At 53.2% G+C, this 13,803-nt stretch overlaps 1 protein-coding gene across 2 annotated transcripts in view; it reads left to right on the plus strand.

The window, feature by feature from the left end:
- The window catches only part of COL26A1 (collagen type XXVI alpha 1 chain), a 163,343-nt gene that overhangs the window by 24,353 nt on the left and 125,187 nt on the right, over positions 1-13,803 (plus strand). The gene's annotated exons all lie outside the window — the stretch shown is intronic.

The following is a 13,803-nucleotide window of genomic DNA, read 5'->3' on the forward strand; positions in this document are numbered from 1 at the left end:
ATCCCACATGCCGTGGAGCAACTAAGCCCCTGCGCCACAACTACTGAGCCTGTGCTCTAGAGCCCAGAGCCACAACTACTGAGCCAGCGTGCCATAACTACTGAAGCCCACGCGCCTAGAGCCCATGCTCCACAACAAGAGAAGCCACGGCAATGAGAAAGCCATGCACTGCAACGAAGAGTAGCCCCGCTCGCCACAACTGGAGAAAAGCCTGCGCGCCGCAAACACAGCCAAAAAATAAAATAAAAATAAAAAATAAAAATAAATACATACAGCTTTTTGTATGTCGATCATACCTCAGTAAAATGGTTTAGAAAACGAAAAAGCAGGTTTCCAGGCCTCACTGTCATATGGTTCCAAATGTCCTGTTGTGAGGTCTCTTCTGGAGGGGAGAAATCCTCACCCCGAGGAATTCTAACCAAAATCTCAGCAATCCCACCACAGGCCTGATTAAAAGAAATGTGTGACCGACCTTTGGGTGGCCTGGTTCAGAGCATCCTGAAGCTTGTGATCGATTTAATTTTCTGTCTTGATCCCACGGCGAAACCCACAAATTAGCCGGGCTGGCCCTGGCAGCCGCACTCCTGGGACGGACGAGGTGCAGACGGAAGGGCCCTCCTGAGTTGCTCTGTGGGAATCGCCCATCTGCAGGCGTTCCTGGGAGGAAAGCCTTTTCATCAGTGGGACTGGAGGGACAATGGCTCTGCAGAAAGAAACCAAGAACTTGAAAGAGCATTTCTCCGCCGGGTGATGGGGGAGAGGGGCAATTCCTCTCCGGTGATTTTGTGTCTTTCATGTGGCCGGCCCCGCAGTGCCTGGAGGACTTGGGCAAAGCGGCCGGATGAGAGGGGAAAGGTGAGGGGAAGGTGGGCTGCCCGACCCGAGGGACATCTGCCTTCAATCACAGCGGAGAACAAAGTGGGGCTGAGGAATTGCACTGGACCAGGCTTCTCTGGAGGCTGCAGCCTTCGGGTGGGGTCATGCACGCAGGGGCTGCTGGAGAAAACCTTCTGGAACTTAGCTGTGTTCACATCCTACTCTTGCTTACAAACTGTCCTGAGGGCTCCTCTGGCCGCAGGCCAAGGCTGGAACCCTGTGGCCACTCCAGCCCCACACAGCTGCTTTTCTGGCAATTCTAGAGCTTTCAAGCTTCTACAAATGCCCATCCTCCTCAAGAACATTCCTTGGCCCCGACCTGGAGTCAGGCTGATGCCGGATGCTGAGGATCCTTTCCCTCTGCCAGTGTGGGGGGCCTGGAGGAAGCAGGACTGTGTGCGTCCTGGGAGGGACCCAGGAGGCCTGGACCAATGGCATCAGGAGCAAGTCGAGAGGCAGCGGCCCACTGCGTGTTAAGGAGACAGCATAAAGCCCTGGTGCAGGCGAGGGGGCCGAGATGCTGGGGAATGGTGCTGTTTGCTGAGTGAAGGGCTGAGGCATGGGGAAGGGAAGCCGGTTTGGTGTGAGGGATGCTGGGTTTGCATCTGAGCCTGGGGAGGGTTCAGTGCAGATGACAGGGGGCCTTCCTGGTAGAGAAGTGGACGTGCTCCCTCAAAGTGAGCATAGAGGGAGGGGGAGAGGGTTCGTGGGACCTGGGAGACCCCAACATCTGGATGAGGCTCAGAGAGGGAGGAGGAAGAGGAGGAATTGACAGGGCTCAGAGAGTCGGGAGGGACGACTTAGGAGACAGAGACTGAGACTCAGGGGTGTGGACTCCTCTTTTGAGAACTGCAGCTGCGAAGAAGAGGAGGAGAGAGAAGGACGAACCCTGGGCTTGGGGACCAGGATCCAATGCAAGAGCCTGGAGCGTGCGGGGCGCTGGAGTAAGATCTGGTGGAGAATGGACATGAAAGTGTGGAATATATGGGGGTTGGGAGGTGGAGGGGGACACCTGGCAGGGCCTCCTGATCCCAGGTGAGCTGAGAGGCGGAGAGGCCACCTGCTTCCAGGTGAGTGGAAGGGGGAGGACTCAGCCGGGTGAGCCTGGAGGAGGCTGGGGGGAAGCCAAGGGAGTACGTGCCTGTGGGCTCAGCATTCTCAGTGGATGGGGAGGTGGCTGGCCTGCAGGTAGGGGGAAATGAGAGGGCGGAGGGGAGACCGGCAGAGCATCCTGGTGGGAGACCAGGGAAAACTGAACTGCCACCAGCATGGAGGGAGGGCCCTGCCCAGGCAGGGTGTGGCTGGGGGGGCGGCGGGGTATTGGGGGAGGGATTAGAGTTCCTGTGCGGCGGCGGCGGTGGTGGTGGTGGTAGGGGTTTGACCTTCCATCCCTCCTTGGCAGAGCCAGGCAGCTCCTGCTCAGGCCTTGCCCAGCATCCCAGGTCCTTGCCTGGCCTCCTGTTTCTGTGGTTCTTCTGTGTCCTACCCTCAGGTTGCAGGTCTCTTTTCTGCTCTGTCAGCCGGTGACCATGTCAGGGGCTGGTGCCTGGAGAGAGCTTAATAAATCTTAATGGACCAAATGGCTTAGAGCCACCATCAGGAGCTCAGAGCGTGTGCGCTCTGGAAGCCACAGTTACTCAGGGCAGGTCGATAGCGGCTCACATCTGCACCTGACGTGCCCCACACGGGAGGCTATGCTTTGCTGGAAATTCTCACCGAGCCTCTGGCTTGGGGACAATTTTGCAGACCTGGGTGTTTGCAGAACTACCTGCCTGGAGAGGATGCAGGGCTAAGGCTTTCCCTGACACCGCCAGCCCCATGGGCCTTAGAAGCCTGGCCCTGGCCGGCTGGAGGATGTGGTACCTCGCTCGGCCAGTCTGGTTTCCCCACTGTCTGACATCTGGGCGAGAGGCAGCGTTGCTTGGGCCCTTCTGCCGAGGTGAGGGTGATGGCCTCTAGAATATCCCCCAGCTCTTCCGCTGCCTTGTCTGTTCCATCTGATGCTGAAGAGGAGACAGAGGCCGAGAGAGAGATGGGGCCCGTACAAAGTCACACAGCAGTTCCTGCAGCTGGACCCCCAATCCAGGGCTCTGGAAGCTCTTCTGAGGCAGACACCTGGAACACACTGGCTTATCTAGGATGGAAAGGGCAGCATCCACTGGTGTTTAACCTGTGTTTCCCAGCTCTCTGCTGGAGGGGTAATGAATAGCCAATGATTAGTGCTGATAGCAGGATACCTCTAAGAGGTAGGAAGCACAGGCAGGCTTGAGAAGTGATGATCCCAGAGGAAAGGCAGACTTCACAAACAGCAGGATTTAATTCGGAACACCATGTTCATTTTCCCGGATTTTGCCCTTTGCAGGGGAATTGAGGAATTCCTTAGAGACTCCGACAGCTGTGGGTTTTGGGGGTGTCACGGGCCACCCAGCTGGGCCTGGTGTTTAGAGCCGGAACCCCGTTCCTTTGGAAAGGGATGCAGGTTCAGAAGGTGTTCTGCTCACGGGAGACTCAGACTCGCTTGGTTGTAATTGTGTGTGATCCTCAGCGGGTATCAAATGCCAAATTCCACAGTCAGTCCCTTTCAGCCGTCACATTCCTCAGATTCTTATCAGTTTTTTTTCCCTCAAGTGAACACTGGGAACCACTCTCCCTGCTGATTGCAGGAGGATGGGAGGAAATTAAAAACAGAAGTCCTGGCTTTCCTCCGGACTCTGCCACCAGCTTGCCATTCACCTTGGGTCCTTCCCTTCTCTTCTCACCTGTAAAGAGAGGGGGTTGGGACAAGATGATCTTTGCAAAATCTCTTGTGGTGCAAAGCCTTCGTAATCCTCCATCCAAGTCCACAGCAAGGTGCTGTCCAGAAAATACACCTAAGCAACATTCTGACTGCTTCACCAAGTGGGAGAAACTTGCAGCACATCTGCAGTGGTGGGCGCTTAGGAGTGGTGGCCTTTCCATGTGTCCCCTCACTCATGGGGCACCATTCTGCCCCTGAGTGTTGCAGCAGAGATTCTCAGAGATGGACATGCTGAGTTCCAAGGGGCTGGGCCCTCAGGGGAATGTTCCAGTGAGTTTGCACCTCCCTGCCCAGCAGTCCCCTGTGTGGCCTTTGGCCGTACCCGATGGCAGTAATAACCCTGGTGGTCGCTACCACTGATGTTCCTTTACAAGTGACAAACTGCTTACACATTCGTTTATTTTTGTGGATCCCAGGCTGCATGTTATTATTCCCATTTTACAGAGGAAGCCATGGAGGCTCAGGGGCCGTGAAGCCCTTTCAGCTCGGCAGAGCAGAACCAGGCCTGGAGTCCAGCTCGCCTGACCCGCACACGTCCTGGGCACTTTCCACATCCCAGAGTGTGCGGGGCCACACAGCTAGTCGGGGACCTTGCATGAGGCAGGAGCTCCATGGACATTTGTGGAATCGGCGAGTGATGCCCCCTTGGCCCCGCCGTGCAGAGCCAGCCCCTTGGTTGGCAGTCAGCAGTGGGAGCCTTGGGGCACATGCTGTGCTGATGTTTATGGAAGTGAAACATTTACATCCCAAGGATCCTGAAACCCCAGACCAAGGCACTAGTCAAGCCAGAGCAGTTTGACCTTCACAAACCCAGATATAGTCTCTGAGACTATCATCTAGTGGAGAAAAAAAGTGCAGATACCATTGGGTAAAGAGCAAAGTCTTCTTTTGTTCCAGAAGACATCGAGCTAGTTCAGGATTGCAATTATATTTACATTATGAAGTACAGTCATTTATAGTTTAATAGTATTATCTATTATCTCCGTAGAGGTTTGCAGTCTACAAATTACATTCGTATAGATGTTACTGCTCTTGAGACTTCTGGCAGCCCTTGGAAGGTGGGCTCCCATTTTGCAGATGAGGAAACTGAGGCTCTGAAGTTGAGACTTGCCCAAGGCCATGTGGGTGGTAAGTGGTGCAGGTAGAACACAAACTAGGCCTTCTGGTCTCACATTCTTTTGCCTTGACAGTACTGTTTGATAGCAGGTTTCAATGATTGTGCTTTTAGATCTGTTCTAAAAACCCTACTGATGTGGGCTCAAACAATAAGGTCATTTAATATTTCATATATTAGGAAGTGGGTGGCTCCAGGGTTGGCTGATTCAGCAGTATCACATGCTCAAGGACTCTGCCTTTCACTCTGCTTTCCCCAGGCTGTCTTCCCTTATGGCTCTAAGATGGCTGCTACAGCTCCAGCTGCTCACATCCTCATACAACTGTGTCTAGAAATAGGCTGAACTTCTCTTCTTGCACTCCCCCTCCCCCCCACAGGGGATAATGTTTTCCAGAAGCCCCTTAGCCAACTTTCTCTTACTTGTCACTGACCAGAACTGGGTAAATGTGCCTGCGCCTCAGCCAATGAGGTTATGATTTTGCCCACCTTTCTTGTACTTACTGATGCCCAGAGTCTGAAAAAACCCGGGAGTTTGTGGTAAGAAAGGAGGAGGAGAAGACTGTTCGGGACACGGGCGTCATCTATAAGAGGTCAGCTTGTGCCTGCCTTCTCACAGTCTGTTGTAAAGGACACTGTCCCCCAGAGTGCATGCTGTAGGGGTCCTAGGCCCCTTGTTTTGTACCATGTGACTCCCCCTCCCTGCCTAGAGCAGGGATGAGCATCTGACCCAAAGCAACTAGGTGGGGGGCCTGGAGTGGATGAAGGAGCTGGGCCAATCAGAGTCCGTCCATCCCAGGAAACAGAACTGGGAGAGAAAGAGGCCATTCTCATTAGTGCTACTCAAAGTGTGGTCTACAAACAAAGAAGCTCAAAACAGCATGTGGACCAACTCTGTCTCCAAACACACTATTTTCTTCTGGGAGGGAGCCTGCTTTCTTCCTCTCTAACACAGTGATGGCAGTAGTTCTTCCCCTGTAGGTTTTTAGAAAGATTACAGGAGGGAGCTGTGTCAGAAGTTCACCCCAGTCCCTGGTACATCATAAGTGCTCAGCAAACATTACTCTTATTCTTACATTAGTTTCCAACTTCCATCAAGTGAATAGGGTCGCCTTCCTTACTCGGCATCACCCAGAAATACATGCATGTTATACATGCATGTTCCCGGGGCCCATCCCCACAGAATCGGAGTCAGCAGGTGGCTTTGAGAAATGGTGCACTTGAGAAAGACCATGCAGGACCGTGTCTTTGAGAAAGGCACTGCTGGATCCTGTCCTGATCTTGGACACAAGAAAACTCCGCTTTCAGTGGAGGTCACTCACTGACCAAATGCATCCTGGTCCCCAGGATGGACACCGAGGACTGTTGGTGGGTCCAGAACAAATGCATAGCACCTTGCTGATGCGTAGCGGGCACTTGGGCAAAGTGCTGGTCGGTTCCAGTGCTGGTCGTGGAGTCTGCATAGCCAGAGAGCGTCTCAGCACGTGGTCCCCCTAAATGTGTGCAGGAATGCTGATCCCGTGCAACGCATTTGACCCCATCTTCTCACAACGTGTCGACTCTGAGGCTCCCATTAAGGGGAGTAGATGTGGATCTCTATCGAAATGCTCAAAACCACACGGTCTGTTCGGCCAAATCATATACTCCCTTAGCTGCTCACCTCTGAATGGGAAATTGCATCCCGAAATAGCTGGTGTTCTGTACAGGGCTCTTTCCAGCCTCCTCGCAGGTGGGGGAGGCCTGGAATTCCCCGGAAGGGGCTAGAGGATGAGTGCAGACAATAGTGAAGTGGGAGGGAGCCCAGAGGCTGCCTGCTCCTGGGGCTGCCGGCTCTCCAAAGCCCCCCCACCCCAGCATGAATCTGCATTCGCCCTCCAAGCTTCTGGGTGGGACCCTGAAGTCCATGCCGCCCTCCCTTTCTACAGAAACATTTGGTGAGTTGCTAAGGGGCTTTCCAATCAGCATCCCTTCCCTCTAAAAGTCAGTGACATTAAATGTACTTAAATTCCTCCCCAGTGTTGTCTTGAAGTGGACGGTTCCAGTAAAAACGACTGTGAGGAGATGCACGTGAATCGATCTTCTTATGCAAACACTCCTACTGGTTTCTGTGCCCTGAAAACCCTAGTGTAACATACACTCAGTTATCCCTACATAAACAAAACCCTAACTCCGGATAGTGCTCTAGGTGGATGAGAAATGAGAGATGGAGAGAAATGTCAGCCGTAGAGACACTTACTTTGTTGGAAGACGCCGCGTGGTGGTTCAGGGATTGGGCCCATTTGAACCCAGGAGGTAGAGACCATCTCAGAGGGCTTCCACGGGGCCTCAGATGGTGCTTTCATGGACAGTGCCCGTTCGTCCCGAAAGGGTTTAGCCTCTTCCCCCACCACCAGAAGGTCTTCCTGGAACCCCACTGACCAGGTTCCCCTCTCATTTAAAAACCCTCCCTGTCTTACCTCCTCTTTTCCAATAGGGTGAGTCTCCAAGCTCTTGGAGCTGATTGTGTGTCTTCACCCTCCACCCACCGGGTGGGTGTCCTGACTCTGCTCACCCTTCCCCTCCCAGCACGGGGCACCCACTACAACCATGTGGGCAGCTCATTGCCCCCGTGGCCCATGCTTGGGGGAGCAGGCGCCTCCCCGTCCTGAGTGGAAATCTGCCTTCTGGTGGCTGTCACGTTCTGACCCGACTCCGGGCCCTCTGGGCCCTCTGTGGCCCCATGAGCAACGGTTGAGCAAGTGTCGTCTGGTTCTCCTGCACTTATCTTGGGGTGAAGGGTTGGGCTGCCAGAGCTGCCTCCCCACACCATGGCCCTCAGCTTAATTCTTTTTTTTTTTTTAGTATTTTATTTTAGTTTTATTTTTTTAAGCTCTTTATTGGAATATAATTGCTTTACACTGTTGTGCCAGTTTTTGCTGTACAACAAAGCGAATCAGCTGTATTTATACATATATCCCCATATCCCTTCCCTCCCACGACTCCTTCCCACCCTCCCTATCCCAGCCCTCTAAGTCATCACCCATCATCGAGTTGATCTCCCTGTGTTATGCAGCAGCTTCCCACTAGCTATCTATTTTACATTTGGTAGTGTATATATGTCAGTGCTACTCTCTCCTTCAGCTTGTTTCTGCTCGATATATCTGAATATATCTGAACACTCCATTGCTGACAGCCCTCCCCTGCTGGAGAGGGCAGATGTGAATCCAAGGGGCATGGGGCCTTCCCCTCCACATCACCACATCTTGGGCTTCTGACCTGTCCTCTTCCCATGGACACTCCCTGCTCCCCGGCCTCTGCTTCCTTCCAGCCCTGGCGCCTCCTACTCATAGGACATCGGCTGCAGCCCTCTCCTCCCAGTGCACTGGCTCTCAGTTTGTTCCTTTTCCTGTTGGGGCTCACGGCAGACACAAGGTGGAGTCTCCAGGAAGCAGATTCTGAGATGGGGGCCAAGAGGGAGGATGTGAATTGGGGACGACTCTTAAGATTGATGCCCGTGGAAGGGCGGGCTCAGAAGCAGGAGTTAGAAGGAGAAGTTGAGCTGTGATGTGGACCCAATGAGAGCTACCGTCGACCTCCTGGGGGGCCCTGCACCTACAATGGCTTTTCGAGTTGTCCTGAGGTCCATATGGCTGGGCCTTTCATCTTGTGAGCAACCAGACACTGGACGGGGCCCTGGGAAGAGCCAGGCATTGGGCAAGGTGGTTCTGGGCAACTGAGGTCTAAAGGCCCTTCATGGAGGGGGATGTGGGTGGCCCGGCCCAGGGTCCACTGTCTGCAGGCTGGCGCAGGGGGGAGGAGGCTTGTTCGCGACATCATCCTGCTATTAAGACGGCCTGAGATTGCCTTTGCTTTCTGGAGGCAGCACACACTACTGACTCATGGTGAACTTATTGTTGGCGAGAACTGCTGTGCCCCATCTGGGGCTTATCCGCTGGGTTTTGGGGCTGCAGTGCTGGACTCCACATTTGCCTGGTCATGTTTCATCTTGTTAGATTTGGCTCCTTGCTCTGGGCTGGGGAGATCTAGCTTGGATCCCGATTTCCTCCCAAGACCCACGCTCCTGCGCCTGCCAGCTCCTGGGCTTCCGCAGTTTCCGTCAGCTGCCCCGCTGCCTCCATCACGGTCTGCGGCATGGCCCCAAGTGGACACATCTCCGTGTGCCAAGACCCACGCACTCAGGGTGAGCTCTAAGTCAATTTGACAGGGTAGACAGGTGGCTGAGGGCTGGGCTCGAATCTGGGTTATCCGTTGACTTGTTGGGTGGCCTTGGACGTTGCCTCAGTTTCCTTACCTGGATAATTGGCATAACAGCAGTTCTGACTGCCCAGGGTTGTGTGAGGCTGAATGGAGCTCTGATTTAGGTGACCGCAGGAAGGAGGGGCCTGGGGACAAGGACCGGCTCGGAGCCCACTCCATAAGCCCTGCTTGGCCTGAACTGCCCGCAACAGCTGTCCCAGTGGTTTCCCACGTGCAGTCCCCTCTGCTTGCTGTTTTGCATGTGAGGTGGTCCCCCGAGGGACCTGGCTCTTGAGGGCCTGCCAGGGGTGCTGTATTTGTGTCCGACTCTCCGCTGTCCCTATCAGCAAGGTGGATGCAGCATGGTATTTGGAATTAGGAGGCTGATCTTCAAGACCTAAGATAAAAGGTATAAACTTCCAGCTACAAAATGAATCTCAGGCATAAAATGTACGGTATGGGGAAAGTCATCAATGATATCGTAAAAACTTTGTAACTTTGTGTGGTGACAGACAGTAAGTTGACTCCCCATGGTGATCATTTTGTGATGTATAGAAATATTAAACACTAGGTTGTGCACCTGCAACTACCGTAGTGCTGTACGTCAATTATACTTCAATTAAAAAAAGAAAAAAGAACCTAAACTGATCACTTATCACTGTGTGAACTTGAGTGTCCCCTGCAGTCTGGGGTTCCTTCTTTGTAGAATTCCTACCTGAGACTTGTTGAGGAGGTTAAACAAGGTCACGTATGTGTGTGAGTTGACTAGGGCAGCCACAACACAGTACCACACACGGGGCAGCTGAAACAACAGAAATTAATTTCTTTACGGTTCTGGAGGCTGGAAGTCCAAGGTCAAGGTGTCGGCAAGGGTGCTTTCTCCTGAGGCCTCTCCGATGGCTGCCTTCTCCCTCTGTCTTCAATCGTCCTCCCTCTGTTCATATTCGCATTCAAATTTCCTCTTTTTATTAGGACACCAGCCATATTGGATGAGAACCCACCCTAAGGCCCTCACTTTAATGTAATTATCTCTTTGAAGACCCTATCTCCAAATACAGTCAGCTTTTGAGGTATTGCGGTTAGGGCTTCAACCATGAATTTGTAGATTCTACTGTGAATCCACACTGTGGAGATTCCACTGTGAATTTTCAACACACAGCTCAGCCTGCAGCAGTACGTGAAACTGCTTTGCCAACCATAAAACAGGTCTGGCGTGCTGGGCCTGGCTCTGCCCGCAGAAGAGGGCCTCTGTGTGGTCAGGACGCTCGCAGGCTGGTCCTATTTGTTGCAGCGTCGTTCTTTCTGTCTCTGGGAAGGGCTGGGAGCTGGCTCCTCAGGCTGCATCTCTCTAGGAACCAGCCCAGGCCCTGTAAGCTCTGTGTCACGGGTGCGGCCTCCGTGTCATCCGAATCGCCCATCCACTTGGCCATGGACTTTAGGTCGCAAACCTCAGTTTTCACAGTTTCTTGAGCCCAGCTGGCAGGCAGTGCCCCTGGAACTTGCCTCTCTAGGGGTCAGGCAGGATGTGGCCAGGTAATTAGAACAGTGAGGGCCAGGTGGAGAGGGGCCTGAAACAGGACGCCCCCAACCTTGAGGTGGGTGGCTGCAGCCATGGGAGCAGACCCCTCAGGGTTGAACCGGAGAAGCAGTTTTTGGTAAGAGAGTGAGTGAAGGTGGATGGGAAAAGGTCCCTCTGATATGCGGGGCTTGGGGTCAGATGAGCACACTTTTAGGGGGCCTGCCCTGACTGAGCCCACTGTCCTCGGGAGCCTGTGGTCTTGAGGTACATTGAGGGCTAAGATACAGGCGTGCAGGGGGCCCTGTGGAGCAGGGGGTCAGGGAGGGCTTCCTGGAGGGGATGGAGCCTGAATGGAGACTGGTGGGGTAAGAGTTGGCAGAATGAAAGAATGCGGAATGGCATGCTGGGGAGGACAAAGTGACAGGGTAAATGGCGAGATGGAGCGTGGTTGGAGGTGACACCAGGGAGGCACGTGGGAACCGTGGGAGATGGGGAGCTAAGAAAGGGTTTCCAGAGGGGAGGTGACAGGCCCCATTTGTGGTTTAGGGAGCGCCCTCTGGTGGCACCTTGAGGAGACTGCAGGGAGACAGGGCAGAGGTTGGCTGACCAGCAGGCGCCAGGCTGTTGGAATCAAAACAATGGGACCAGGGCCGGGGTGCAGGCGGTACTTGCCTGAAGTGGGGGCTAATCAGCTGTGGAGAGGGAGGGAGAATGTGGAGTCTGGGGTGATTTGGGTCGGGGGTTCTGGGTCAGGAGACTGGGAGCTTAGTGGTGCTGGTCACCAAGATGGAGTGAGAAGGGGTTGGATAGCGATGGTCTCAGTAGTGGACTCATTGAAATGGTGCGCCTTGAGGTGCCCAAGGGCTATGATGATGTGTGTCTGTGCAAGTGGGATACATATGTTGGGGTTCAAGAGGAAGCACTGAGGTGATGCCACATTGGGGTGGAGCAAAGCATGGGACGGGGACGTGGGGGCAGCCTGGGTGGTCCTTGTGGGGAGGGAGGGCATTGTCAAAGCCCTCAGCCTTGGTTCAGGCTTAGGGTCCTGAGGATGGAGTGGAAAGCGAGATCAGGTCCCAGAGCAAAGCTCAGACAGAACTGGGGCTCAGGGGCTGGTGCGGGAGGGGGTCCCAGGGTTAAGAGGAGAGGGCTGCTTCGGTGGCATCCTCTGGGTGAAAGAGATGGGTTGGTTAGTTATGTTCAAAGGTGGGCATGGGCTGGGGGTATCCTGAGGACCCCTCCAATCCATCATGACATGATTTCCTGAAGCCACGTAGCACTTGCTTTCCCAAAGGACTCTAAGTTAAGAATTTCATGGCTCTGCCAAGCCACGGAGCCAGACGCTTAGCGTGGCGAAAGCTGCTGTGGGAGCAGCCCCCGGGCCTGCTGGAACAGGGCCAAGTCAGTTGGTCTTCCCCATCAGGGAGTGGGCTTCTCTTCATAAGGAATCGGACCTGGAGGGGGGCAGATCCGTCCCTAAGCCTGGGAGTGAGTTTCCCATCCTGGACCCTCCACGAGAGCTCAACTGGGGAGGGCCAGGGGAGACAATGAAGGGATGTCACTGAGATGATGCCCCCAAATAATGCCAGTCCCCTCCCATCCTGATGAAGGCCGCTGAGGCCAACCTCCCTTCCTAGGCAGTTTGAAGACCAGCCCTGCCACTCCCGAAATCTCTGCCCCTGGGCCAGTCCTTCCAGCAGGGTCACAGAAGGGACATACTTCTGCCAAACTGGTCTCTGGATGAAGTCATTCTGCAGCCCTTACAGCCTTGTTCACCCATCACTGTGCACCCACCATGGTCAGGGGCAGGGGTGGGTGTGGGTGGGGTGTGATGCCACCCACTAAACAGAAGACATAGATATAATACCCAGGAGACGGGGATCCTAGGGGGACCCCGTGTGGGAGCAGAGTGCCTGACACCAAGATTCCCCGGAACCGCAGGTGGCTGGAGATGAATTGGGGCTTAGAATTGCATCTGAAAAGGCCCAGAGCTTTCTTTCCTAGTCTCTGCCTGCCTTCTTCATTGTTTTTGGCCAGTAAAAAGATCAAATGTCTGGAGATGATGAATCCAGGCATTTGAAAATGTTTCCCAGTTCATAGCTGATTTCCCTATAGAAAGCTCTGACCCGAGGTGGCTGGACTCTGTGTGTCCCAGATCACCAAGGGCAGCTCTCGGGGTGGAGCATTGTCCTTGTATTGGACAGCAGTTCATCCCAAAGAGACTCACACTGGATGCCTGAGGTGGTGCTGATGCTCCCTGGAAGAGAAGGAGGGAGGGTCCAGGCCCCGTTTCCCTGAGTAACTGGCAGAGGTAGTGGTTTGTATTGTATAGGTGGGACCCTGCTGGCCCCCTGGGCAGGACAGCTGGATTCCCTTCCCAGCTCGGCCTCCAATTTGACACATGGACAGTGATGTTTCATCTCCCAGTACTTCTTTTCCCATCTGCAAAATACGAAGAATGGACAATCCTTACACTTTTATGAACATTGTGGGGTTTCAGTAGCCAGCTGCTCAATCATGCCACCTTGGGGTAGGTAGTGCCACCTGGATCTGCTCATCAGTTCACACAATAACCTTGAGAGGTAGAATTGTTTATTTAACTGAGGCTTAGAGAGGAGGCATCACTTTGCTCACTGCCACAGCAGACTGGTGGCAGAACCAGGTCTCCTGGGGCCTTTGGGGAGAGGGGTCGATGTTTGACTGCTTTTTCATGTTCTTCCATGGTATATTTGACTGTACCAATATTGGTAATGTATAGTTTCCTGGAAAATTGTCCAGTTATCAAGATTTTGAAAAATTTTGATGTAAGATCAGACATAATATTTACTTACAATTTCTAATCTCTATATGAACTTTTTTCCTTGTTCTTAATGTCTACTTATGTGTTTTGTTTGTTTCTCATTAAGAATTGTCTAAGTTTTGTCCATTTGATTTTTTCTTTAACCTGTGTTTTTGTTGATTCACTTTTGAAAGTAATCTATTTCATTAATTTCTTCTTCCATCTTTGTTAATTCCTCTCTTCTCCTTTCTATTTCCAGGGCTTCTCATTGCAATGGCTTTTCTTTGGCGGAGCACGAGCTCTAGAAGTGCAGGCTTCAGTAGTTGTGGCTCACGGGCTCTAGAGTGCAGGCTTAGTAGTTATGTGCATAGGCTTAGTTGCTCCAAGGCATGTGGGATCTTCCCGGACCAGGGCTCGAACCCGTGTCCTCTGCACTGGAAGTCCCTCCATTGTCCTTTTTTTTCTTAAAAATTAATTAATTAATT

This window comes from Hippopotamus amphibius, chromosome 9, assembly GCF_030028045.1.
Source record: "Hippopotamus amphibius kiboko isolate mHipAmp2 chromosome 9, mHipAmp2.hap2, whole genome shotgun sequence".
Classification (NCBI taxonomy): Eukaryota; Metazoa; Chordata; class Mammalia; order Artiodactyla; family Hippopotamidae; genus Hippopotamus; species Hippopotamus amphibius.